This window comes from Rhinolophus ferrumequinum, chromosome 7 (assembly GCF_004115265.2).
Source record: "Rhinolophus ferrumequinum isolate MPI-CBG mRhiFer1 chromosome 7, mRhiFer1_v1.p, whole genome shotgun sequence".
NCBI classification, from domain to species: Eukaryota; Metazoa; Chordata; class Mammalia; order Chiroptera; family Rhinolophidae; genus Rhinolophus; species Rhinolophus ferrumequinum.
This window is the reverse complement of record NC_046290.1, coordinates 79,137,731-79,164,710: the sequence shown is the minus strand read 5'-3', so window position 1 is coordinate 79,164,710 and position 26,980 is coordinate 79,137,731. Positions and strand designations below refer to the sequence as shown.

At 44.6% G+C, this 26,980-nt stretch overlaps 1 protein-coding gene across 5 annotated transcripts in view; it reads left to right on the top strand.

The window, feature by feature from the left end:
* The first annotated feature begins 12,158 nt into the window (after positions 1-12,158).
* SEMA6A (semaphorin 6A) overlaps positions 12,159-26,980 on the top strand; it is a 122,917-nt gene continuing 108,095 nt past the window's right edge. For 4 of the 5 annotated variants that reach the window (XM_033110130.1, XM_033110132.1, XM_033110128.1 and 1 more), the window contains exon 1: positions 12,159-12,894. The gene's annotated coding sequence lies outside the window, so the exon portion shown is untranslated. The remainder of the gene's footprint in view (positions 12,895-26,980) is intronic. The other variant, XM_033110131.1, reaches the window with a different exon arrangement.

The window sequence follows — 26,980 nt, the reverse complement described above, 5'->3', positions numbered from 1 at the left end:
TAATGTCCCACTTTTATCCATTTTAAAAACTTTGCATGTTTTCAGATTCACTTCTCTTTTCCATTAGCGCTACTTTCTTTCTTGGGCATTTTCAAAAATAGCCTTGTCCCAAATTCATCGTCAGAGAATGTTGGAAAATGTCTTTGTGGACAGTCAGGTGAGCAGAACACTGGATCCACACACCCGGTCTGATTCCACAGGAGTGGGAGTCTCGGTCATGGACTCTTTCCTCGTCACCCTGGGAGGCCAGCGCCAGTCCAGGCCTGCATCACGCCTACTCCCTCTTGAATCTTTGAGAGCACTCTTGCCACTTTTAGTGACTGAGGTCCTTTTTGTGAGAGACAATTTTCTAAGAGATTTCGGATATGTAATTTCAGATAAAAAGCTAATGCTCAGTATGACCGGGCTCACCTTGGTTCCCTGGGTCCCACTCATGGGCTCTTTACACATAGGCTGCCTCCCCATTAACCAACATTCTCACCAGACACCCTCATTTTATAGAACCCAGGCCTCAGTTCTCATTTGGGGGCTCCCCTGTGAAACCCACCCTGGGAGATGATCGGTTTGGAGAATAGTGTGCATGTTTTTGGCTCTCCCCTGATAAAATCCTTGCCACCCAAGAATGAGCATTAAGTACCCAGGGTCCCATAGTATGCCATATTAGGGGAGAACTAGAAGTGGAAAGATTAGTCAATGCAGATGGTGAGAATATGGGGGGCACTGCTCATTCTGGAGAAGTCCCAAGGCACAAGGACAGTACAGGGAAGTTTGTAAAAAAGGAAAGGATGGGCGACCCAGTGGAGGGAGAAGCATAGAGTAGTACAGACTAAAACATAGGGAAGAATTGCTGGAAGGAAGGGCCAATATTTGCATGATAACCAAGAATAAGAGGGGTGGGAAAGAAGGTGGATATAGTGCCTCAAATCTGGAAGGCAGCCCTTCTGATGTTGAGAGGGGCTAGATGTTCCATTATACTAAAGATAAGAAGTCCTAAAACAGGCTCATAAGCACTGTACAAATATTTATTGTGTAAAATAAAAATACAATGGTTTTATATGTTATGTATATGTTATATACATTCTATTCTACATATCTTATATACATATACATGTTATGTATAAATACATAAAGCAAATTAACAGACATAAAGGGAGAGATTAACAGTACACAATAATAGCAGGGGGCTTTAACAACCCACTTACATCAATGGACAGATAGATCATCCAGACAGAAAATCAACAAGGAAATGGCCTTAAACGACACATTAGAACAGATGAACTTAATAAATATATATAAAACATTCCATCCAAAGCCATTAGAATACACATTCTTTTCAAGAGCCCTTAGAATATTCTCCAGGATATATCACATGTTGAGCCACAAAACAAGTCTCAATAAATTTAAGAAGACTGAAACAATATCAAGCATCTTTTGGACTACAACACTATAAAACTAGAAATCAATAACAAGAAGAAAACAGGAAAAAACATAAACAAGTGGAAGCTAAACAACATGCCACTAAACATCCAATGGGTCAATGAAGAAATCAAATAATACATTGAGACAAATGACCATGAAAACATAACATTCCAAAATCTATGGGACACAGCAAAAGAAGTTCTAAGAGGGAAGTTTACAGTGACACAAACTACCTCAAGAAACAAGAAAAATCTCAAATAAACAGTCTAATCTTACACCTAAAGGAATTAGAAAAAGAACAAAGCCCAAAGAGAGTAGAAGAAAGGAAACAATAAAGAGCAGAGCAGAAATACATGAAATAGAGACTAAAATACAATTTAAAAAGTCAATAAACCAAAAGCTAGTTCTTTCAAAGATTAAACAACATTGACAAACTTTTAACCAGACTCATCAAAAAAGAGAGAGGGCCCCAAAAAGTAAAATCAGAAATAGAAGTTACAACTTGCAGTATAGAAATACAAAGGATCATAAGAGAATATAATATGAACAATTATACACCAACAAATTGGACAACCCAAAAGAAATGGGTAAATTCCTGGAAACATATAAAATCTTCTGAGACTGAATCAAGGAGAAACAAAAAACTTGAACAGATTACTAGTAACAAAATTCAATCACTAATCAAAAAAATTCCCCAAAAATGAAAGTCCAAGACAAGATGGCTTCACAAGTGAATTCTACCAAACATTTAAGGAATACTTATTATCCTTTTCAAACTATTCCAAGAAATTGAAGAGGGGAGAAAGCTTCCAAACTCATTCTATGGGGCCAGCATTACCTTGATACCAAAACCAGACAAAGACACTACAAAAACAAAATTACAGTCCAATATCCCCAATGAACATAGATGTAAAAATCCTCAATGAAATATTAGCAGAAATTCAACAATATGTTAAAAGGATCATACACCAAGATCAAGTGGAATTTATTCTAGGGATGCAAGGACGGTTCGGTATCTGCAAATCAAGGACATGCACTCAGTGGTTATCATGTAACTGATATAAAATGTGGCAGGTGTGGTTACTTAGTCACTCATGAAGCAAATATTTATTGCATTTGTAGGATTTGCCGGGCACTGTGCTAAATGCTAGGGATATAGTGGTAAATGAAAGTCAATTCCTGTCCTAATGAAGTTTACAACTGAGTGGCAGGAGACTAAACAAATAAACAAGTAAACACAGTAGGCCCTCAGTATCCATGGGGGATTGGTTCCAGGAACCACAGCAGACACCAAATTCTGGGGATGCTCAAGTCCCTTAGTCAGCCCTCTGTAGTGGGTTCAGCATCTGAGGATTCAAGCAACTATGAATCAAGAATATGTCAATCTGAGATTCAATATTGGTTGAATCCATGGTTGACTGAATCCTTGTATTCAGAACCCAAGGATATGGAGGGTTGACAGTATATACAAGATCACAGGGCAGTAAGGGCTGACATGAGGGAAAACAAAGCAAGGGGAATAGGACAGAGTATAATAGGTTGAGAGTTATAATTTTATACACAGTGGTCAGGGAGGCCTGACGTTTGAACAAAGACCTTAGGGAGGCGAGGGGGTAAGCGCTATGGATATCTGAGGAGACAGTGTTTCAGGAAGAGGCGAAGCAAGAGCCTGAGGCGGGATGTGAAGGAGGCAGTGAGGCCGAAGTGGAGTCAGTGACAATGGGGAGGAGAGGAGATGAGACCGGAAATGTAGGGGGGAGACATCATGATGTGGGCTTTGGTTTTTACTCTGAGGGAGGTGAGAAAGAAACCTTTAGATGGTTTTGAGCAGAGGAGTGTCATCATTTTATTGAAAAAGTTAAAGGATCATTCTAGCTGCTACTTTGGGACTAGATGGTGGGCCATAGAATACAATTAAGGTTTCATGAGGGAAGACTAATTATGAGGCGGTTGGGAAACTCCAGATGAAAATAGTGGGTGGTGGTTTGGACCTGTGTGATACTGGTGGACAAGAGAAGTGCTCCGATTCTGAATGTATTTTGAAGGTCGAGCTAACAGAATTTGCTGCCGAATTGAATGTGACAAATGGGAAAACAAAAGGAGTCAAGGATGACTCTCAGTTGTTTTGCCCAGAGCAGCACGACATTGTTATGCTATCAAGAAACACAATGTTGACAAGTAAAATCCCTTGCATCCGACTCACATCATCCAGTACGGAATTGGTAGGAACCTGAGAACACACGGCTCTCACTCCACCATTAGAGAATTAATACTGCCATACAACATTCTTATTACAGTTTATATGGTGTTTTGTAAGAAAAACAGTTCAACAGTTTACGAAACAAAACAAAAAAAAAAGTAACCAGATAAAAGTAATGTAATGACTAAGGAATTAAGCAAAAAGGGGAAAATATCCTTAAGGCAAAGGAATCTAGCCAAACTCTGTCAACGTTGGGCTGTAATAATTCAAAAATCGATGCTTCGATCCTGTTCAGAGGGTAGAGAAGGGTACAGTAATGGTGAGGTGGAGGTGAGGGTTAGGGACTTTCAAAAGTTTGCTTAAACAAGAAAAGGTTTTAAAAGGCTATTTGAAGAAAGGAAATGACTCAATTGCTTTGAGGCATGGAAAGAAAGGGAGAGGAACTATGAGGAAATCAACGTGTGTGCTTTTATAAGAGTCTTAATAATACAGTTCATGACACAATATTTCTTAAGAAAACAGATGTGTAGGTTTGCAATTCAAATGAAAAATGTAACATTCTAGTTTATATTAATAAGTACCTGGTTATGAATAAAGGTACTTTTTTAAGAGGTTTCACAGAGAAACTGACATCAATTGTTCCACTTCTCTTAAATTTGGGTGAAGTACAAATTAAGCACTCATAACTAGTGAATCATCTGAAACTTTTGGGAAGTACCAAAGAATGTTATTTATTTTTAAATGTAATATTTAAGCTCATTTCAACCTGAAATCTGAAAACAGACGTAAATCCACCTAGTTAAGAGTCATCATTGCTTTCTAGTGCTATTAACTACATACAGACTTGCCTACGTACAAAATCCAAAGTCAGGTTAAGACACTGGGAAACCATCTTTATATTTTATAATTATTTGTTTAGGGAAGTTTTGAGAGGATAATTTTATATTCAATGATGTTATTTTTTATATTGCATTAACAAATCTACTTTATATCCAAGCATATCATTTTTTTGAGTACTTTCATTGTCCACAATTATCCAGCCTACGTTTAGATGTTTAAAACAGCTGTTGTCTGTTTTAAAGTTTCAATGTGAAAGCAAACAAAATACCCTTAGTTGTCTCCATTTCTTTAGTTATAAAATTACTCTTAAATACACATTCATCATCAACAGCCTGGAAAAAGTCTTTCAGTTGATATCACTACAGTGTTTTCTCACATAATCTAAAAACTAGATTTGGAACAAACTGAAGCATAATTTTATATTTACGCATGGGCCAAAATAATTCCTTCTCCTAGCAGGCCTTCCACTATGTGGAAGCAAAGGCCTTAAAAATGGTTCTCAAAAAGTATATTTTACTTTTCATCATTCTTTCGGCCCAATAGTAAATTCCAAAGTGGTGCTTAATCATCTGGTTTATCTGGGTATGAAAAGTATAAATTACATTTAGGTAACTGCATTTTTTTAAACAAACTCATATCCACGCAGATACTTTTAAGTCTAAATGTCAGTAGGAGGGCCAATTAAAAGAAGTTATGTTGGAACAGAAAGATGAAAATAAGGTCAGAGACAGCCTTTGCTCTGTGTTACATAACTGAAGACTTGAAATGTAAAGAGCTTTTGTGGGGGAGGGATGGAGTTCTGGTTTACTTACATTTATTGTTCATTCATTACCTTCTTTCTAATCGACCATTCTCTTAGTTTCCCAAACAATAATTTGATATCAGAAGTGAATGGAGCCCAAGCTGCACTGTGGCACAGGGGAATGATTGTTACTCATGGAGAGGGCACCACCCGTGAAGCTATGCGTGGAGGGACAGACAGTAAATCACTGTTAGCACACACCAGCTTGCTGGGAGAGCACTCCTCCGAGATGCTCTTGCACTGTTCCCAGTGGATTCAAATTGCACTTTTATCTCCTTCCTTGGGTCTTTTAGCGTTATATTTCAATTCTTACTGCAGCTTATGTTCAAGCATCTTGTTTTGTAATTGTGGTATTTACTCATCACGTACATCTATAAACCCTTTCTTCCTCATTCAATAAACAAATCAGACACTGTATGTTGAAAGTCCTATGTGGTGGGACAGCCTAGATTTTGTGCATCTTTAACTATGGAATCTCAAAATAACTTTCTAGTGTTTTTCTTTCTTTCCCTTTTTAATTGGTCCTATCCCATCCAACAATCTATTTTTCCCCTATTTTTCCTACTTGAAAAAGTACTATTCCTTGAAAAAGAACTCACTGCTTTTACTAGTCCATCCCCTTTTATCTACCAAGCTCTTACTCTCTGCTAAGTGCTAGAGATAGAAATGAAAAGAGATGTATTCCTAGGACTCAAGAAGCTTCTAACAGGAAAGAGAAGCATTCAGCAAATAACTGCACTGAAAACTTAACTCTAGCTGTGATGTATGAACTAATTTGGCAGGGTCCTTTGCGAACACACGATGAAGGGGTATGATGTACTCTGGAGTATCAGGGAAGTCTTTCTGAGGAAAGGGTATTTAGGCTGAAATTTAACAGGTGAGTAGGCATTAGCCAGGTAAAGAGGTGAAAGGGGGAGACAACAGCGGTGCAGGCAGAAGCACATGGGCAGGCCTGGAGTTACAAAGGGGCGTGGAACTTTCCATAACTGCACTGCTGCAGAAGGAAGAAGGTAATGGGGACATGACAGAGAGATGAGACCAGATAGGCAAGAACCAGATCACACACAGCCTTGAAGGCCCTCTTCAGGTTTTGGGGATGCCAAGGTGTTGTAAGCAGGAGGGTATGTGATCAGCTACACATCTTCCAAAGATCCCTTTAGCTATAATTTGGAGAATGAATTGGAGGGCAAGAGTAAACAGGATACTATTTTTTGTTAATTTGGGGGAAAATACACCAAAGACATTGCCCTCTATTGGTTCTGGGTACATATGGTATATGTAAAAGTACAGAAAACAAACTATCAGGATGCACAGAAAGCTCATGGAGTGCTCCCTATGACAAAGTAGAGAGGAATGGGAAAGACATGGTGATTCTAAGGAAGTCAATCTTTATATGTCATGTTTTGTCGCTTGATAGAAAGACAGGAAACCAGTATCACATAATATTGGCAGTTGTTCATTCTGGATGGTGAAAATTGGGGTGTTACATTATTCTTTGGAAATGTCTGCATCTTTCTATTTCCTCAGGAGAAAAGAAAAGCTAATGGAGAAAGGTAAGAGGAGGACCCAAAGAGAGTGATGTGTGGCAGAAGGCAAGAGCAAACAGTATGTCCCAGAGGAAGGAGTGGTCATGTTCACAGTTGCTGAGAATTCAAATAGAACGAACACTTTAAAATGTCCACTGAATTTACTGTCATGGAGGTCACTGAAGACTAACCAAAGCTTTGTCAGCTGGGGACAGACGCCAGACAGGAGTGAGCCGGTGGGTGAAGAGGACGCAGCAATGGCCACTGGCAACACTGTGGGGGGGGCTACTCGCGGAGGAAGAGAAAGAGAGGGCAGCTTGAAAGGAACAGCGGATCCAAGAAGGGCTTGTTTCTAAGATGTGAGAGACTAAAACTTGTTTACATGCTGCTGGGGAGATGCAGGACAGGTGGACACCACAGGACAGAATTCCTGAGAACACGTAAATGAGAACAGGTGGAGGGAGTAGACTCCAACAGGAGGAGGGACACTGCCTCCACCGCAGAGAAGCTATGTGGGAAGTAATGAGTAAGAAGCAAAGAGTTCCCATCTGATAGACTGTGTTTTCAGGGAAGTAGGAGGCACAGAGGGTAAAATGTCTGGTTAAAGGGGAGAAAGAGACTGAGAAAGGGAAGATGACGATGACGCAGTGCTGAGGGTCCAACGGAGGTTGCTGGTAACTGAGTGTTCTGCCTGCCTAGGTGTGAACTTTAAGTCTTTTTCTAGCAAGTGTCAGCCGCCCAATGAAAGAGCAGAGAAGGCTGAGACTGATATAATTCAGGACTGGTTTTTAGTCAGATAGGTATAACCAAAATATGGAGGAATAAGGAAATTGACAGTGTTTGCTAGAGAAAGACAGTTAGTTCTGTGTTTTCCTGAAAATAAGACCTAACCAGAAAATAAGCCCTAGCATGATTTTTTTCAGGATGACATCCCTTGAACATAAGCCCTAATGCGTCTTTTGGAGCAAACCTTAATATAAGACCTGGTCTTATTTTCGGGGAAACACGGTATGAAGCTATGCTGGACAGAGAGGGGATGGATGGAGGGAGAATGGCAGGACCCATGGCTTGGCCGGCTTTATGAAATCAAAGGCAACGGGGTGCCTAAGCAAGCAAGCTGGAAGAAGAGGAAGTTGTGACTGGAGAGAGGGATGAAAGAGTGAGTGATTTAGAAGATGGAGTCTTTCCTGATAGTAAGGCTCAGCACGAATCCCTGGGGTAAGGAGCAGAGGGGAGGGAGGGATAAGGACAGTGTAGATGAGGAAGGTGAGAAACTGAGAGGCAGAGGGTTAGTGGTTAGGTGGATGCTAACAATTCCATGCACGGCAACAGGTGGTGGGTGTCATGCAGGGTCTCAGCTCTCGCTCCCCGCACCAGAACGCAGGATATGTGAGGCCAAAAAGGAACACCAACGGAGCGGAGCCATGGATAAGGGTTCATACCACTATATTCTCACTGGCAGCTGGGTTGGAGACACAGGAAGCAGGAGCCACACGATGAGCAATCCGCAGTTTGCTTCTCTGCCAACCAACTCAACCTCGTTCCCAGTGTAGCCACGGCAGTTATATTAGGGGCTAATAGCTAACCGGTAACAGCTGATGGCTACCCAGCCGCAGCAGATGGCCATCTGATTACAGCTGATGGTCATCTAATAACCGAGCCAGCACCTTTCCACATGAAGCCGAGAATCTGGAAACTGCTCTCTGGGACTCTGTCCCCACAGTGGGACAGTAAGCCTGGTGCGAAGTCTTTGAAAAATGGGGTAAAATTAGGTTTGTGGGTGATAGCACCAATTTATTTGTAGGGCACAGCCTTCAAAGGTCTGGGAGCTCATGAGAGAAAGAGAAATGGTCTGAGAAACAAGGACACTGACTTCACTTCCCAACCCTGGGATAAATGGGAGAGAGGGAAAATAAACAGCCCCGCCAAAAAAGGCTGGGGGAAAACAGTATTCTAGAACACAGCCAGGATTAATTGTGGTGGTGTTTCTCATCCCTGGCTACACACTAGAGTCATCTAGGGAGCTTTAAAAAAATATTCCAAGTCCCACCACAGACTAATACATCAGAATCTCGGAGCCATTGGTGCCATTTACAGGTCCCCAGTAATTCTGATGTGCAAATGGATTTTAAAACCCCTGATTTAAGGCCAGGAGGTGAAGGGCACTCTGTAGATAGAGATTTCCTGATCAGGACTGATCATGGTGTGAATGTACAAACTGCACTCTCTGAGTGTCCCCCAGGAACTCATACTCACAAGGAGTTGAGTGGTAAGCACTAACAGACCCTTCTCCCAAGTTCATGACTCCTTTTTGTCTTAGAGCTGAGATTCTGATCAAATACCTGCCTAGCTAAACGTGGTCTTTAAAAAGGATTCTGTGTGACGTTACCTTTTTATGTAATCTTCCTCCATACTTTTTCCAGGTGATGTGGAGGAAAGCAGGTGTTGTCATTTATTGCATTTATTGAAGAGGAGTTGTTAGGGGTAGCTCCCAGCACTAATACAAAGCAAGCCACCTCTTTCCTCTGTGTCTGACCCCAGTAAAATGTAGTGCTGGATTGACGGGAAAGATGACAGGCATGACCCTGATGCTAGTTAACTTTTACAGAGCAGTGCATGCGAGGCCCCAGACTTGTGCTTTACACTCACCATTTCATTTAATCCACACCATCCCAGGGAGTAGTACATGAAACCCCATTTACAGGTGAGCCCACGGGGACTCCAGAGAGACAAGTGACTTACCCAAGATCAACAGCTAGTAGGTTACACAACCACAGCTGGCCTCCAGAGACCAAGGCCTGCCTCCACTTCATGCTACTTAACTACAGAGCAGTCTAAGTTTCCCTCTAGTTTTAACACACTGTGATTCTTTAACTCCCATTGGCTTTCTTTCTCTGAAGGGACAGGGTAGATTGCAGACTTCAAAGGCTTTGGAGGGGTGGCAGTTTTACTGAGAAGTTAAGGCAGGCTTCTGGGAGTGAATCTGCAGTGCACAGAAGAGGAAATGACATCATGAGGTTTCCTCTGGTCACCTCCCCACAGGTGTTCCCCAGAGGGCTGGAAAGGTACAGAGCCACACAATAGCTGGCTTTTTTCCCCCCGGGCTCCAGAAGCCATCTCTCCCCTGGCAGGTGGACGTGTAATCTCACCTGGTCAGGACAATAGGCTTCTAATTGGATGGTGAGACTTCAGGATCCAGTAACTGCCAGGAAGATTCTGGGTGGTATTTCTTAGCTGTGCAAAAATTAACTCAAATTCTTTTCTTCTTGTATTCTATAATTTTAAATTAGGTAAATATAATCTTTCGCTTCTTGGCTCAGCCTTCCTGCAAATTAAACATGCAACTATTAATAATGAAAATAATTTCCCTTTAAAAACACATCCTGAAACTCGATGTGGGGCATTTGCAATATATCCATAAAGCAAACAAGACAGCTTAATTGTTTGTTTCTCCAAGGGAAGAAGCTAAACTCAGAATTAATTTGGCTCAGCCTGTGAAACAATTCGTTCGCTCTGCCTAATTCTGCCAATTAAAGAACTTTTCCCAAACACAATTAGCATGTAAATCAGCGGCAGAGAGCGAAAAAGGGGCCCCGGCGACCCGGACGGGGTGGAGATGCCGTTCGGAGAACCCTGAGGATCTTTTGGGTGCTCTGGGTCTCGGGTCCGCGCGGGGGGCGCACGGAGGAGCTCAGGCACGCAGCTCGCACTGGCCCTGCCATCACCTGGGCGTTAAATAGTGCAGCCGAGGATGGAGCCGTGCCGGCCCGCCAAGGCCCTTCCCCTGGTCCCGAACGAATTCGGTCGGGACCTCCGGGAGCCAACCCGCACCCGTGCGGCGAGACCGCGCACTCAAGTCCGCCGCGCTCCACTCCTCACCCCCTTCCCGGAGCCGGCTTCCAGAGCCGCGGGGACTGCGCGCGCGCGTAGGACCGCGCCCCCAACCATCCCTGATCTGTTGCTTTTTTGCTTGGGAAAGGTGGGGATAGCGGCCCCTGCTGGCAGCGCCGACAAACAGCAGACACTAACTTTCCCCTTTTACCATTTTCCCCACTTTTCCCAGGTGGGTTGAGGGGGAAGGGGGAAATGTATATATTATATATGTTATATATGTTGTATATATATTTCCCCTCTATATAGTGTTGTCGCTTGTGCATGTATTCTTCGTGAGTCCTCATGAACAGATGTCTGTACGTAACTTGAGTTCCCAGCAGGACTGGCAAAAAAGGGAACGCCACTTCTTAGTGGCCTCAGCCCCAATTGGGGAACGCGTACAGTTTCTAATGCATTTATTTGAGAGCACTGGGCGTAAAGAGGGACTGAGACCCCGATCTCCCTCCCAGTGCTTTTCTCGGTCGACCCCATGACTAGTAAATATTGCTTCGAGAACTGCTTGGCTGCCCGGTGTCACTTTCTTTAAAGACTGTGACTACGGCCCGCACCATCTGCGAAGCCCACTTGGGAGGCAGTGGCCAAGGCTCACAGTTGTTCGCGCGGAAAGCCGGCGCGGCCGGGAGCGCGCAGTGGCCGGGGGAGGGGGACTTGGTGTGGCCCGACCAGTTGCCATAAGCCTGTAAGAGCAAGGCTTTTCGGCGATTGAAAGTTCGAGCGCTGGAGGAAGGCTGTGCCTGCCATTCTTCATGTGATCATAACAATAGCGCCACGGAATACGCTGCGATTTACTTCTTCCATGCAGCTGTTGGATTCTCATTGGAATTGTCTGCGGCTTATTTCTGAAGTTTACTTATTTCTAAGAAGTCTACACACTTTCTAAATTTTAAAACAGATCGTCGTTAATAACACCGCTCTTTGTACTATGTATGGTTTATTTGCTTACCTAACATGCTTTATTAACGTGTTGGATGTGCGTTGACGAAGAGCCGTGTTCATATCTTCGAAGTGCATATTTAACCGCACCGGCTTCTATCCAATTCATCTGGGTGCGTGGAGCGTCCATCACTTCCGGAATCTACCTCTTGATACAGTAATTAGAAATTAGGAAGGCTCGCCGTTCACTTACCCTCATGCTTTAAAACTTTTCCATTTAAGAAAATCGATGAACAAATCCTTTCTTGTAACTCACTTCTGCACTACATCTATTTTTATTTATTTTTCTGATTTGGCAGGACTCAGCAATGCCGTCCGGGATTTTTTTTTTCTTTTTCCCTTGCTAGAGCAGATGCGGGGGTGGGGGGAGCAAGCGCTGGGCTGCAGCCCGAGTCGCCCCCGCGAGGACCTCCGCCCAGCACGCGGCGGGGCGGGGAATCGCGCTGGTAGGAAGCTTCGCTGGCCAGTCGGTCCAAGGCTCCACCTGCTGCCACACCACGTAAATTCTGTCTCTCCGCCTCGTTCACTCGCATTCACACACAAACACCACAGCTCTCCTTTGGGTCGGAGAAGGCGCCAGCCAAAGGAGGCGGGGTTGCAGGAGGAAGGTCCGCTGTGCGTAATCCAGTCCGGGACTTGGCTCCGCCCGGGAGCGGCGGCCTCTCTGGTGACAGAGGAGTAGTGAGCCGCACGGGGTGAGGCTGCAGCCAACTCCTCTCTCTGCGCACTCGGCTGCCCAGGCGCTCGGGACGCAGTAGCGGCGCTTCTCCCCGGGGCCGACCGCCCGCGATGCCCGCTTAGGAGCGGTGGCAGCGGCCAGCGTCGTCACACCCGCGGCACAGCGCTCCCGGTCGCAGAGCGGGGATAGTGGGTGCACCCCAGCCCCAGCCCCCACCCCGCCCCCCCACCCAGAAATGACTTGTTAATCGGCGCAGACACCACCGAAAGGGCTCACTGGAGTGGAATTCAAGTGGCATTTGGATTTGGAAAAGAGTTTCTTGAACATTTACTCCTACCTTGTTGGTTTTTTCTTTCTTTTTTCCTCTCCCCTTCTCGCCTGTTATTGGAGATGAATACAGAGCGTTTGCATCCCAGAAAGTAGTCGCCGCGACTGTTATCCCCAAAGAGACAAGCACACATGTAGGAATGACAAAGGCTTGCGAAGGAGAGCGCAGCTTGCGGCCCGAAGAGATCCCCTCGATAATGGATTACTAAATGGGATACACGCCGTACCAGCCTGCTCCGAGCCCCGGCCGCCTACCCGTCGATGCACCGAAAAGGTACGGCTGGGGCGCCCCGGCGCGCTCCACCTCCGGGGCGGCTCGGCTCCAGCCTGCGGGGCTTGGGGCCGCGGCCCGCACGCGCCGGCGGCTTTGTGGTTGCCTGCGTTTTATTTTGTCTCGTCTCTGTCTCCCGACCGTTGCCCGGCCCTGGGGGAGCAGTCGTGAGCCCAGCCCGCCGCTCCTCTCCGGCCTGAGTCCCAAAGACCGCCGGGCTCTGTGTTGCGGGCTTCTCCACCCGCGCCGCGCACACGCCCGGCGCCGCCCGGGACCGCGACCACGACCGCGCGGATGGCTGCCTGGCCGGGGATATGTGTGAAGGACCCGGGGCTCGTCCTCACTTTCAGGCCAGCAGGGAGTAGAAAGGCCCGAGAGGGTGGGATTCTTGGAAGTGCCTTGTCCTGGTGCAAAAGCAAGGGAAAAGGGTCTGCCCTCGAGGGCTAGAAGAGGTTGGGTAGAAGAGCGCTGTTTTCGCCCAGCACTAGCTTTGGGTTCTGGGGCGGGAGAAGGGGTTGCACCGAGACGGTGGGGAAGCGAAGCGAATCTTTTGTTGTCCGCACGGGGTCTGGGCTGGGCTCTGTGGAGTGCGGGAAACTTGTAATGGCCCTGGCACCCGCACGCCCTGCCACTTGGTGACATCCCTGTTACCGCGGCCGCTGGCACCAGAGGTTCCGGGCTTTGTTTTGTTTGCTCGAATGAGTGCCCAGGAGCGGTCTCCTCCCTGTGTCGCGCGGCACCCCCACCCTGGGTCCTATCCCTCGCTGCAACTCTCTCCTGGGTGTCGCGGACAGCATCCGTCGTGGCTGCTTCCCCCTCAAGCACGGAATCCTGCACTCCGGGGCTGGCGTGCGCTGTGACCTCCTCCAGAATCTACAAGGCCCCTTTCTGGAAAGGAGGTTCCGGGAGGTGTAAGGGTAGAAAGACCTGGAAAGGGATGGCCCAATGCTTGCTACCCAGTCAAGGGCTCTGCCCCGGCCCCCGTTTCTGGATGTCCGAACTACTCGTTGCGTCCTAGAGCGCTGCCTCGCGGGCAGCAGAGCGCTCGGGAGCAACCCGATAAAGCCCACCCACCCTGCATGACCATGCTGGGGTGGGAAGTGTCTCTTCTCCAGATTCTCCGCTTTTTCTCAGCTTCCCACTGTTGTACACGGTGCAAAGCGGGCTCCTGAGGTCCGCTGCTTCTTCCCACGACACGAGCGATACAGGGGGAGCCAGGGAGCTTGTGAGTGTCGGAAAAGGAAACAGGACTCCGCTGCCTTTCCCGCTCCCTCGCCGCCCCTCCGCCCAGCGCCTCCTCCTTTTCCAACACGGGTCACTCGACCAGGCGCTTCTGGAAAGTTTCTCTGAAAGCCGGGGGAAGAGGGGTATTGACAGGATTGGGGCTTTGCCTGTGCAGCCCGCGGGAATCCGAACCCCGAGGGAAGCCGGATGGAAGGCCCAGGGCGCGGCTAGGAGCGAGGCGCCCGCCCATCCGACAGTGGCGCCCCGCGGCCGCTTGGTTGGGGTCGCGGCGCTGCACTTGGTTGGACCAGTCTCTCATGCAATCAAGGAAGGGATGGGTTTGTGTGCCGGGGAAGGGGAAGTTCAGGATCAGGACTCAGGAGGCTGATGCGTCCCCTATGGCCAGCGGCTGCCGCGCGGGTGCATGTGGGCACCGGCCCGGGCTCGCTGGCTTCCAGGCACTACCTCCAACTGCAGCATCCCCAGGGTCCTGCGCCTCGCGCGGTTTTCCGGCCGGCGGGTGCCCAAGGAGGAGCCAAGCAGGTAGCCTGGCGTGCGGGGAGCAGGGTCGGAACCTCGGTCTTCACAGCCAAGGCAAGCACTTCCAGGGGCGGTCTCCGGCCTGCATTGCCGTGGGTAGCCCCGCCAGCCCTTCGGTGTCGGTCCTTGGTGAAAGGTGGCTGCTTTAGAGATGCGGTGGCCAGACACAGTCACGGTGGGACCGCTCTCTGCTTATGCTGGATGGAAATCACGTTGCTATTTAATGTGATCCATGAAAGGTTTAAAAACAAGGCGCGCACAACACACGCTTTCTCACACTTGTACGCACCGAACTTTCTTTGCCTCAAATCAGAAAGATGTTTAATCCAGTTGCAGTGTCCTGCCGGGGGTGGGGTGAGGGGGGTGGGGGGGAGGGGGGGAGGGTCTCAGGAAAATAGTTTAATGCCCCCCAGCGCTGGGATTTAAAGTCTTTTCCGAGTAGGAAGGTTGAGTGGCTTTGCCTTTCCTTTCTCTAGCCCTGATAATTGTGGGTTTTCCTTCCGACATACATCGTGGGCGTCCAGCCCATGGTCTGCCACTGATGGCAGGGGGAAGATTGTTGTTTCTGGAATGCATGAATCCTTTATGTTTTTTTCTCCCCAAAATAAAGATGCCTGTGCTCGATTCTGAATGAAAACATCTTACTTTTTTACACCTTATCCAAATGGCTACCAGAGGTCAAGATTGCAAGCATTCTGTATGGTTTTTTTTAATACCCTGTTTAGTCTGCATGGAGCAGTTTTATGATTTACAGTAAGCTTTGATTAGACTATTCCAGGCACCAAAGTTAATTATTAACCTAACCTTAAATACAGTGGCAGAACCGTGTCTCCACCTATTAACCCAAACTATCTGTTAAATAATAATTGCACTAACTATTTGAGTTTGGTTTACCTTTGCTTGTTTATATGTTAACTTTTATTTGAATCTTGAGTAACCGCCACTCTATTATTATTTTGGTTTTAGGACATTCTTGATTGAGGCACTTAGCAAACCAATCTGAAAGCAGAAAAGAATGAACATCAGATTTAAAACCTCATTTTTATGAATTTTTTTTTAACCTTGATATAAAAGAAGCATTCTAGTTCGTGTTTCTTTACAATGCTTGTGGGGTGACAGTCTCCCCAAAGTGGTGTATTTTGCAGTTATCACCATATAGCGATGGGCCACATTCTCAATAATGTATATAAGCCACGCATGCAAATGTTCTGCAGACACCCAAAATCATTATCTCAGGAGCCATCTGCTGAATATACTTATTGGATGAAACATCTAAGTTTAACTAGGTTAAAAATTCCTAAGAACCAGTGTAACAACTCAACTAAATGTCAAATGAATGAGTGAAAGAAATAGTGACACGTGGTTCACGTTTCTCCACTTACAGTGGATCCCCCCCCACCCACCCCACCCCCACAGCGGGGGGGGGAAAATCTATGCCTTCAAGTATCTGGTTATTATAAAGTGGCAGTAAGTGCAACTCTTTATTTACACACACACACGCACACACACACACACACACACTCACATACACACACATCCCTCAAGTTCTTTCAAAGTCTAGTGAATGCTTTTCCCCATCATTAACAAATATAGCCTTTGCATTTTGAGTAGGCAGATGACATTGCCAAGTGTACTGAATCAGAAGGATAGCAAGAATTAGAAAGTGTTACCTTCATTGAATAATAGTAAGACACCCATTTTAAAAACTTTCATTAAACTCAAAAGAAATAATCATGCTTTAGCAGCAAATGGTTAATCATACTCCCGTATGAAATGGGAAGAAAAATACTGTTTTGAACAAGGAAGTAAGTCATACTTTACTATGTGTATATAGTGGTTCAGCTCTTTTCCATGCAGGATAAGAGTGATGATGAGAAAAAGTTTTTTTTAGAACTAGAGGGCCAAGAGCTAATATATTCTCCCACCTTTTTTTTTTTTTTTTCAAAAAAATCACAGAACAAGCCAAACTAATTGCAAATGCTTTAATTAGGCATCTGCCATTTGCAGCAGTGTAAAGCCTAGGAAAGCCTGTATGTATCTCTGCGCTCCATACCTCCCCCCCACTCATCTTTAGGTTTAGACAATCTATTGTCCAACTCCCAGAGTGGGTGTTCCCTGGGTGCTCATGCTTCCCCAGGAAGGTGAATCCTGGAAGCATCCTGCAGAGCCCTCCCATATCAGTGCCCCTCACTCTCTTGGGGTGTCCTGGAGCCAAGTTATCACTGAGATATTTCTATTCCAGAGTGAAGGCTTTTCTCATCTGCCTCAAAACGTGCTGCAAGAGCAACTGAGCTATTCTCTGCTGGCCACCATGTGGTTGCCTCTTGGGGATATCCTAAGATGGGGAAAGTAGGGAGGCACTTAATCCCTTTGAAATGGGTAAATAAGATACACCACACAAACCTCAAGGGGAGGAGGGAGTTCAGGATACTTCTCAGCACAGGACTATTACACTATAGCATATACACTAGGGTATCTTGCTCTGTGAAGATGAGTTCTTACAAAACCTTTTTATTAGAATAATTCTAATTATACTAATGGAGCGTGTCCTGTAAAACTATCAATACTCTGATGTTTCCCCAATAACCTCTCCAGCCCATACCTCTCCTGGATTTCTCAAATTTCAAAGCCTACAAGGCAGATAGCTCGTTCTGGATCTGATAGACATCTCAAACTTATCAGGTTCAAAACACCTAATTCTGGCTCTTTCTCCCCCCACTATGCTTTTCCTAGAATCTTCTCTGCTTTGGTAGATGGCAATTCCGTCCTTTGAGTTGCTCAAACCTAAACTCACACACGTTATCCTTGCCTCTCCTCATTCTCCTGCCCACATCCATTCCAGCTGCACTGCTGCTGGCCCCTCCCTCAGAGAGCAAGCTTACTTCCTCCAGGTCTTCCACCTCTGTGACCCTCACATTGACCAGTCACTGTCCCTTCCTGCTGGTGATTGTAGCAGCCGCCCAGCAAGTCTCCCTGCTTTGCACTAGGCTTCCTTCAGTATCTTCTCAACTCTGCTGCCAAAGGGAGTTTTTTAAAAGCTAAGCTAGATCAGATCACTTCTGCTCAGAAGCTCTCCCACCTTATTCCAGTAAAAGCCAAAGTCCTTCCTGGCCTCTGCGGGCCCCCCACCAGTGATCTGCACTTGGGTCCCCACCTCTCTGACCTCCACTCATCCTTGGGGGGGTTTCGTGAATAGGCCAGGCGAATATGCCACAATCGCCCTCTGAAGTCCTTTACGCTTGGCTTTTCATGGTTAGGAAAAGGTTCTTTTCCCCAGATGGCTGTGTGATTTGCACCTCATATTCCTGAGATCTCGGTTCAAGTATGTCTTTTCTCAATGAAGCCTGTTCTGATCACCTATTTACTTCACCCTTTCCCCCAAAACTGCCTGCCCCCCTGGCCTGCCTCAGTTTTTTTCCTTAGCACTTTTCACAGGTTGTCAAACTATATGTGGTCCTCATTTATTTGCCTTCCGCTAGAACAATGCTGCGAGGATAGGCATTTATATGTTTTATTCACTGCGGTAGCTCTTGCACCTAAACTTGTGCCTGGCACATCCTAGGTATCTGCTGACAACCAAGTATCTGTTGAATGAACGAACAAATGAATGAACGGACAGTGAATCTTCTTACAAACAACTAGTCTTTATTTTATCTTTTTTCGGTCTGCTCATTTTTCTATATCATGTTTCCATCAAATGAGATACTTCTCTGCCTGAGTGAGTGTGTAACACTCTTCCATGTACATAGATGGCATGTGTCACGCATCATTAGTGGAGCAATCCCTGGGTTGTTTTCCCAGTCTTGGTAATGGACTGGAGCCTGCTCTTTCCCACACTCACACCCAGTCCCCTTCTGTGGCCAAGAGGACACATCTGTGGGACACCTGTTTGAAGCTGGAGGGAATCTGATTTAGGTAAAATCAACTTGCCAAGAAACTGACCTAAGAAGACAGCCAGCAGTTAGGGGATTGAGCTTTTGACCTTGGCCTCGTTTGTTCTGCATTCTAACCGCTGGCCACAGAATCTTCGTGCTTTTCTGGAGTTCACTGATCGTTTTTATAATTCAACTTTCTACCCACATAGCACGCCTGTTAACCCACATTTCTGCCCCGTACCAGCACAGTGGTGACTGTCGCTGAACATCCTGTACTTGGAGTCAGATGACATGCGCTCCAGACTCATCCTATCTCCGACGAGCCACTTAAGCTCTCTGAAGCTGCATTATTTTACATAAAAATTGTGACTAGTAAACCTATGCTTCCTCCCTTGCAAGATTGCTGGGAGAATACCATGCGATCAGGAATGTGGATGTATTTGGTAAAATATGAAATGCGCTCCGGAAATTTCAAGTTTGATGCTACTAACTTCTCCCTCCCCTTCCCAGACCCCAGGCCTAGGAGAGACCCTACCTCATTGTCTTCTAAAGCAGGAAAGAAAAAGCATACTTGGTTGATGTCATTTTAGTGTGAACTACATTATGAAATTAAATAAGATCCTCAAATTCATTGAAAACGCACAATCTACGTAGAGCATGGATTGCAGCCTTATTCGTCAAAACGGCAAAGGCGTCAAGTAAAGATTGCTTTCAATGTGACCATTACATCGGGCAAGGTCACAGGAGTGGCACTCTGCCAGGCATTACAAAGTAAGGGCATTGTTATCGCTCAGGTAAGCTCTAAATTAGTTTACAGCAAGGTACACAGTGCTGTGGAACAGACACGTCAGGCAACCGTCAGGCAACCGTGAGTCGTAGGAGAGAAGTTTTGACCTCTGCTGCAAAGATTACAGATTCGTAACATTTTGTGGCATGAAGTTTATAAACGTGGAGGGGCTGTCAGGGAAGGCAGTGGACCGCTTTGGAGGCAATGCAGAGGTCACACTTCTTCGGCAGGCACAGCACACTTGGATTTGCATCCCAGTTTTTGCCATTTACAAATAGGGTAACTTTGATCCAGTTGCTTACCTTCGCTGCCTCAGTTTCCACTTGTAAAATGCTAGGATGATGACCATCTTATAAGGTTGTTGAGAAGAGCAAGTAGGATAAAATCTGTAAAATTTGTAGCCCAGTGCCCGCCCGGCACACTATACACATTCATTGAAGGTGTTATTTTTATTTGGCTGACAGTAGTCATGGAGCATGCCCTGATGAGAGAATACAAAAGGAAATGGCCACACATCTGTAACATAAAGAGATGATGCAAAGGAAACCACGTTTGGACTAGAAATGACTATTCACACCGGCAGCTGGCCATAGTGTTGGGTTTTAAACAGAGAAGCATTTGAAAGAGTCATTTGCATGGGAAGAGTAGTCATGACCCTTTTTCTAACTTCTGAAGCTGAAATGTCACACCCAAAACAAGGAAGGAAAAAAACACTATACAAACAAAACAATAGCAAGCAGTGCAGGGCTTTACATCAAATAAGAGCCCAAAGGATAGTTGTTTTTAAAAAGAGGATAGGCTTCACTTAACTAACATTTTAAGACTAAAACACAATCTGTACCCGCTCAAGAATCTGAGATCACCCACATTTGGAATCTGAGAGCAGCCCCTAATGACTGTTCACGAATGAGTTGGATTGACCCCAAGCACCATACATACCTGTGACAAGAGAGACGCTTGGCTGCCCATCAATTCCTACAGGAGGCTGTCGCTGGGACTTCCGCAAGAGGGTCTTCATGGTGGCCATACACTTTCCAGGGTCGCTCTCCGCTGGCCACGCCTGAAGTCACTTTGGGAGAGCACGAATCTCCACGCAGAAGCAAACCATTACGCTCTCCCTCAAATATAGGAAATAGTTGGCTGACCCCAGTAGAGATGGATACACTGCCATACAACCTGAAATTTGATTGAAATGGTAGTCATGCAGGTTCTTATCAGTGAGAAGAATCCAACTTCTGAAAGGCATGGCAGAAAGGGCAGTAAATTCGTATTATCACTACATTCTCTGAAGGACTCCTGCACCCAGGAGAAATAGGAATCTCTGTATGGCTTAGAATTACAGTTATTTTCGTCTAGGAAACAAACAAACAAAAATTCCTCTTGAAATTTTGTTAGTGGAAAGAGAATATAAAGAGAGAAAAATAAATCAGCAATTAACATGCCAAAGGCTGAAGAGCCAGGTTCTTCTGAGCAGCAAGTGGGATGACGGCTGCTTTGAAAGTATTGTTAATAACAGACATTTGCACAAACAGCCTGTAGACCTGAGGCTTTCATTTAAGATGATTCAGCGCTTTCTAGTGGTTACCCACTAACCTATAATTGCCATCTGTAGAAAACTTAATACAAAGAATCCACGCCAATTAAAAAAACTTAGCAGAAGAATCTCTAAAATTGATGCTATTTACTCCTCTCTTATGCCTTCTGCCCTCCCACGTGTTTAAGACCAAGCCTTTGGCCACGATTTGATTTGAAGCATTTTTAGAACAGGAGCTGGCACTGAATACAATGGAAACGTGCCATTGGAAAATAAAGATTTTGGGGACTGAAACGAAATGAAGGATATATTAATTACGGTGTAAATGTTACATGAGACTTCCACAGAGGAGCTTTCTGTGATGACTCCATTCTTCTTTTTCTTATTCCTGAATCTTTTTTAAGGAGAGTATTCAATCTTTTCATTAATATTGCAGCGACTCCAGCACTTCCCCACTCCTCCCCCAGACTCTGACTGTCCTTGAATGAGGAAACTGAGAGAATACTGATTGAGCTGGTGAATGGAAATGTTCCTTTCCTGAAAATGGAATGCTTTATGAAAAATTGCATTCCACAAAAAACACTCAAACAATCCAACAACTGTCTCCTCCTTTTTACTCCAGAAAGCCACATGACTTCATTCACATATTTTGGTGTTTAAATGCATTTATTCTGAGGCTTCAAATAACCAGGTGGAAAGCCGCTCTATTAAACCTTTCATTATTCTAAAAACGTGAGCATCTGAGTTACTAAGAACATTCTCATCTCTGCATAGTGAGCGATAAATAGAAACCAAATTGTTTACAGCATTCTGAACTGTTGGCAGTTGGGTAGATTTTTGTAAGAAGAATACTTAATGGTTTTCCAGATGGATTCTGTGCTAATTCTTCTCGCATCATGAATGATGGCCCGAGCTACACACTGTCGCTGGGATGTTCATCTATTAATCATGGAGGCTGCTTTCTTATTCGGTTGCCATAGTTTCAGTGCCTCAGATAGTGTTGGGGTGTCTTGGGAAAGGTTTGAGATACTAGGGCTTGCAAGACTGGCAGTTATTTTGGCAGTTGCGGTGCTCTGAAAGAACTGAAAACCACTTCTCATCTAATTCAGTGTTGGATTAAAAGAGGCAACTTCTGAGAGTGTCTCTCTGGACCTTGTTATGTGCACAGCCAGCTGATATTTACTATAGGATTTGCCTCTTGCTCAGTCTTGCTGGTAAAAAAAAATTACAGTCCGGGGGCTGATGTCACTTTCATCTTTCAGCAAGAAAGCACAAGGGTGTGAACTCTTCGTTAAAGCTATTCATAAATGTGGAGGTAAATGAGGGCATTCATGACTTCGCTCAAAATTTCAGTTTCATAATTTGGTTTTGGCTCTGCAGATTGCTAAGTAAATAAAATGACCTCAGGAGTGTTGTACGCTGTGCTTGGGTATGGCTGTGTCAACATGGAGTGCTTTGCTTCAGGTTTCATTTTTTTAGGTTTGACACACGTTACTGAGGAGCTAGAGACCATCTTACTCGATTTTGTGACACTGGCCCCTACATAGGTCTGTTGCTTCGTCAGCTCCTGATTATGTGAGCATTTTGTTCCTTTCTGGAATTGTAGTATTTTGCTATTTTGTTTGTAGGTTTGTGACTTCGGGTTTGATTAGGAGAAGCTCTCCAGTTGTGTGTTTATTGTGGGATCTAGTCAAGAAAAGATTTAGAGAAGTAAATTGCTGCAAGACGGAGATACACACTCAGTGATTGATGTGCTTCTTGTGTGATGGAGAACACAAGCTTTCCTTTGTTAGGTAAAGTTGGCTTCCCATAACAGATACTACTGGTCCACTTCTTAGTGCTTTCGTTCCCATTTCTCAAGTGGACTCTCAAGGACTCCTACCAGTCTAAGCCAAGCCATTTAATGCCTTTGTAGATTAAAACATAAAATAAAACAATCTGACACTTGAAGCAAGCAGCACGCAGTTCGGGACCTGCAAGGCAGCAGATGAAACTCCAGGCAGATTCAGAAGTAGAAAACCTTGAATCCATTACAAATGGGCCTAATCTAGAAAATTAGTCACTTCTTTTCTTTTTCTTTCTTTCCTTTTTTTTTTTTTTTAACTAGAAAATGACTAGTTTTTATTTCTGGGTAAGCTTCAAAGCAGCCGTTTTATATTTCCCCATATCTAGCCTGCCAAAATGTTTGCTTAAAATCAACAAGCATTTTTAATGCACGTGCCTATTATACTGACCTCTCCCTTACCCAGCCACACTGAATGATTGATTTTCAAGGCCAATAATTTGAAGTAAATTAAAAGGATAACATGGCCTTAATTACTACTGGCTTCACCAGGCTTCTGGGCACCGGAATTCCTTGTGGAGAAACACTTTTAAGTGTCACAGCAGTTTTTGATCATGTGGTCTGGCTCACCCATAGGCTGCAATTATCCCCCCAGCACTTCTCCACCTCCCCCTCAGATAGCTCCGTGAAGCAGAGAAAACATGCATGTGTAAATTCAGTACTATGGACCCCTGATTATTTGGCAGGGTAAGAAAATAGGCCCTCCAAGTTTTATAGTCTTCTCATAAGCTGGTTGCTTAAAAAAAAAGAAGAGGGGCATTGGGGATGGGAGGACAGTGGGACTAATATTTCAGATCAGAAGCTTTCTGTGTTGGAAGAGTTCATGTGAATTCAGGAACAAGATTGTGATTACTCTTGGGTGTCAGACACGATACTGCACACGGCACCTTAAGAAACATAAGCAGGACTTTTGTGTGGATGTCACTCAAATACAATGTGACTTTAATTAACCTTAATTAATGATTTCTGATTACAGATTTTCTTTTATGCCTCCAAGGCACAAAGTGTACCTTGGTGGCACTTTCAGACAGCAGTGACTTGAGCATAATTCCATTATCTTGTCATGCACACCGCTCTGGGTTCTTACTATATGAAAAATGTGATGCTGTTAGCACTGGCAGAATGGTCACGGAAAGCACGAAGTATCACTTAGAGGACAGCTGAATGTTTTAAGTGATGCCGAATACTTTGAATCTGAAACATTTTTAATTTTAAAGTAATATACTTGTTCAAATAGCTGATATTTACTGGCTCCTAGCTGGATTTAAGGCCATTCCTTGTAAAGATTGAATGGGGCTTTGAGAGGTACACAAGTGCTTTTCAAATGAAAGCTACTGTATGTTGGGGGACAGTAAACCAAGTGGTATTTCCTTTACCCAAAAGTACCTCTGACCAAGTGTGAAAAATAATGACCAGTGGATACTGTAGCACTGGAGTTTAGTTCCTGTGTCATGAGTTTTAGAACAGCTATCAAGAAGCTGAATTATATTGTTAATGTACTATTTACATTTAAGTTTTAACTAGAGGGTCTAATAAAAGTTAGATGTAATGTATTAATGTCGACTTATGAATCAAATTTGTGTGAATAATCATTTTGCAGTTTATACAAAACTCTAATAAAGAGCAATAGTTGGGTGTAATTCGTGTTTATGAATTATCATTGCTATACTTTTACAATTAAGCTTACCAATCTATACGCATTTTAATGAGAAATTACCTTAATTAAATTGATGTTTAATATTTGCTGTACTGTGTTTTGGGGTAGTGATTATTTAAAATACTTTCCAAGATGGCTGTCCCACTGCATGAAATATGGTTTTCCTTTTAACAGAAATAAAGTCAACACAGTGGCATGACCCCCCCGTTTGCCCAGCCAAGAGGAGATGGGACTGGTGTCAAAAGTAGAAAGAACAGTTTCATATGTAGCCAAGAGAAAAGGTAGCAAACATCTTTCGGATACTATTCTCTTTTAAAGGGATGTTCAGAGGACAGGGCAAAGTTTTCTATTAAGAAGTCAACCTTTATCTACAAGGTGTTTCCTTTTGTTTGTGATGAGAGGAAGTTCAACATGTTGAATACGCTGATTAATTAATTCTCGTGGGATATCTTGAAGGGTGGAGCTTTCGTTTTCATATTTTGTCGTGTCCAGAACACAGACCTATTAATACTGCCCAAATATATCCTTTCCCAAGAATGAAAAGGACAACATAATTGCCTGTGCTGTTAGAAAACAGTCACATCCAGTTCTCCAGCAGATCCTACAACATGCCAGGTGTGCCAGAGAAGGCTTTGAAATGTTGTGAATAGCTTGACATTATCACATTGTTACTGAAATGCAAATTCTTCTGTGCAGAACTTGTAAAGGTTTTCAATGTAGGAGGACCATATCGTTCCTTGCTTGTTGTCAACCATACCTAGTTTTAACTACAGGGCTTGTTCTATAAAAGTAACCATAATCCATTTGTATATCCCATTGTTTCTGTTGCCTACATTTAAAGGGCAGACCCACCTTCCTGGGATGGCACCTTGGTGGGAGAGGGTAGATTGGCTTCCAGCAGGGAGGTGCTAACACAGGCTGTTCCACCTAGGAAGGAGTCTTGCTGAGTCCCACATCAGATTTAGAAATCACGCTTACTGATGATACAGCAACAGTATTTACAGTGTTATTATTAATAATAGACCTCATTTACAAAGTGCTTATAGTTTTCAAAGTGCATTTGTAAACATTGCCTCATTTACTATCATTATAACCTGGGTTAGGCAGGGCAGGTATTATTATACCCAATTTAAAGATGAGATAACTGAGGTTCAGAGAGGTCAAATAATTTGCCTAAGAGTGTAACTCTGGTAAGGCAGAGGGTTGGGACAAGGTCCCCAACCTTCTGAATCTGAGTTTTGTGCTTCTCCATGTAATTTCACTGTTTACTCAATACGTAATTAAAAAAAAATGATTACAGTCTTTCTACCATAGATATTCTCACATTATGCCTATTATGCAGATTGACTACTGACACAAAACAAGTTTAGAAGTAGTTTTCCAAGGCCTCCACCTGAGGTGTCAATGCAACTGGGACCTAAATTCCTGCTTCTCAGTGGAATGCCATTTCTGGACATCGTCTCCAGAGGCTCGTAGGGGTTAGTCGGTCATCTCAAAGGAGATCAAGTGAAAATTGGAGGCTGTTTTCATTTGGGATTCTAGTCCTGTTTTACAGTAGGGATAAAAATATACATTGGAAACTCTGAGCCTGGTTCAGGGTAGAACTGGAGGGCCAGGCGGTTGAGCCAGAAACTCTGGCAGGAATAGCCTTCCGGGACTTGAAACTTGTACCTATGAAACAGAAACATGTTTTTATCAAGGAATGAAGTGGATCATATGGCACAACATAAGTGGATCTTTCCTCTGACATAGTCATTGTCCTGTCTGGTCCACGTTACTAAGTGTAGTGAAAGCACCAGTTCAATTTAATTTAACAGATACACATTTTAGGTCTACTCTAAGGCCAGTTCTAGATACTGAAGAGACAACGAAGGCCTTGTTCAGAATTTATTAATGAACTGTGTACCCACTGTTGGCTGGACATTGGGCCCAGTTCTAAGCAAGGAGGGTAGATGTGTGAAAAATCACTATAGTGCAAGATCTGATGACTATGTCTCCAAAGCAGAGGGATGAATATGCTCAGGGCGGGAAGGGGCAGCTCTGTCCTGCTGGGAGGTCAGGCAGGCCTTTGGGTTGTGGGAGGCCGGGGCAGGAAGAGCAGTCAGGCTAAGGAAGGGAAGGGCAGGAGGAAAGGTCTAGAGACAGGACGACGGAGAATGAAGAACTTGGCCCCAGAGCAACTAGGGACCTTCCCCGAGACTGGAAATGCGTGTGGCAGCCCTGGGGACAGAAAGGGAGATTGAGGACAACCTGTGAGGGCTCTGCCCTGCTCTGGAGATGGGACCTGGAGGTGCAGGCAGTTGAAGCTTTTAAGCTAGAAGATGACATCATCAGATGTGTGTTTTAGAAATAAAAATCTGCTAGCACTGTGAGTGGAAAAAAAGAAATAGATTCTGGGTGTGTTTGCAAAGTACAGCTGTCAAGACTTAGGGACCAGTTGGTTGTGTTGGGTAAGGGAGTGGAAGGAGTAAAAAATGGTTCCAAGATGTCACATCTGGGGGGAGCTGAGTGGCTAGTGGGGGCAAAGGCCAAGACAGAAACCCAGGTTTACAGACAAAGTAGTTAACATTTAACAGCTATCACAAACCTCATTCAAATGACACATCATAGGCCAAACACCAAAGCCTTG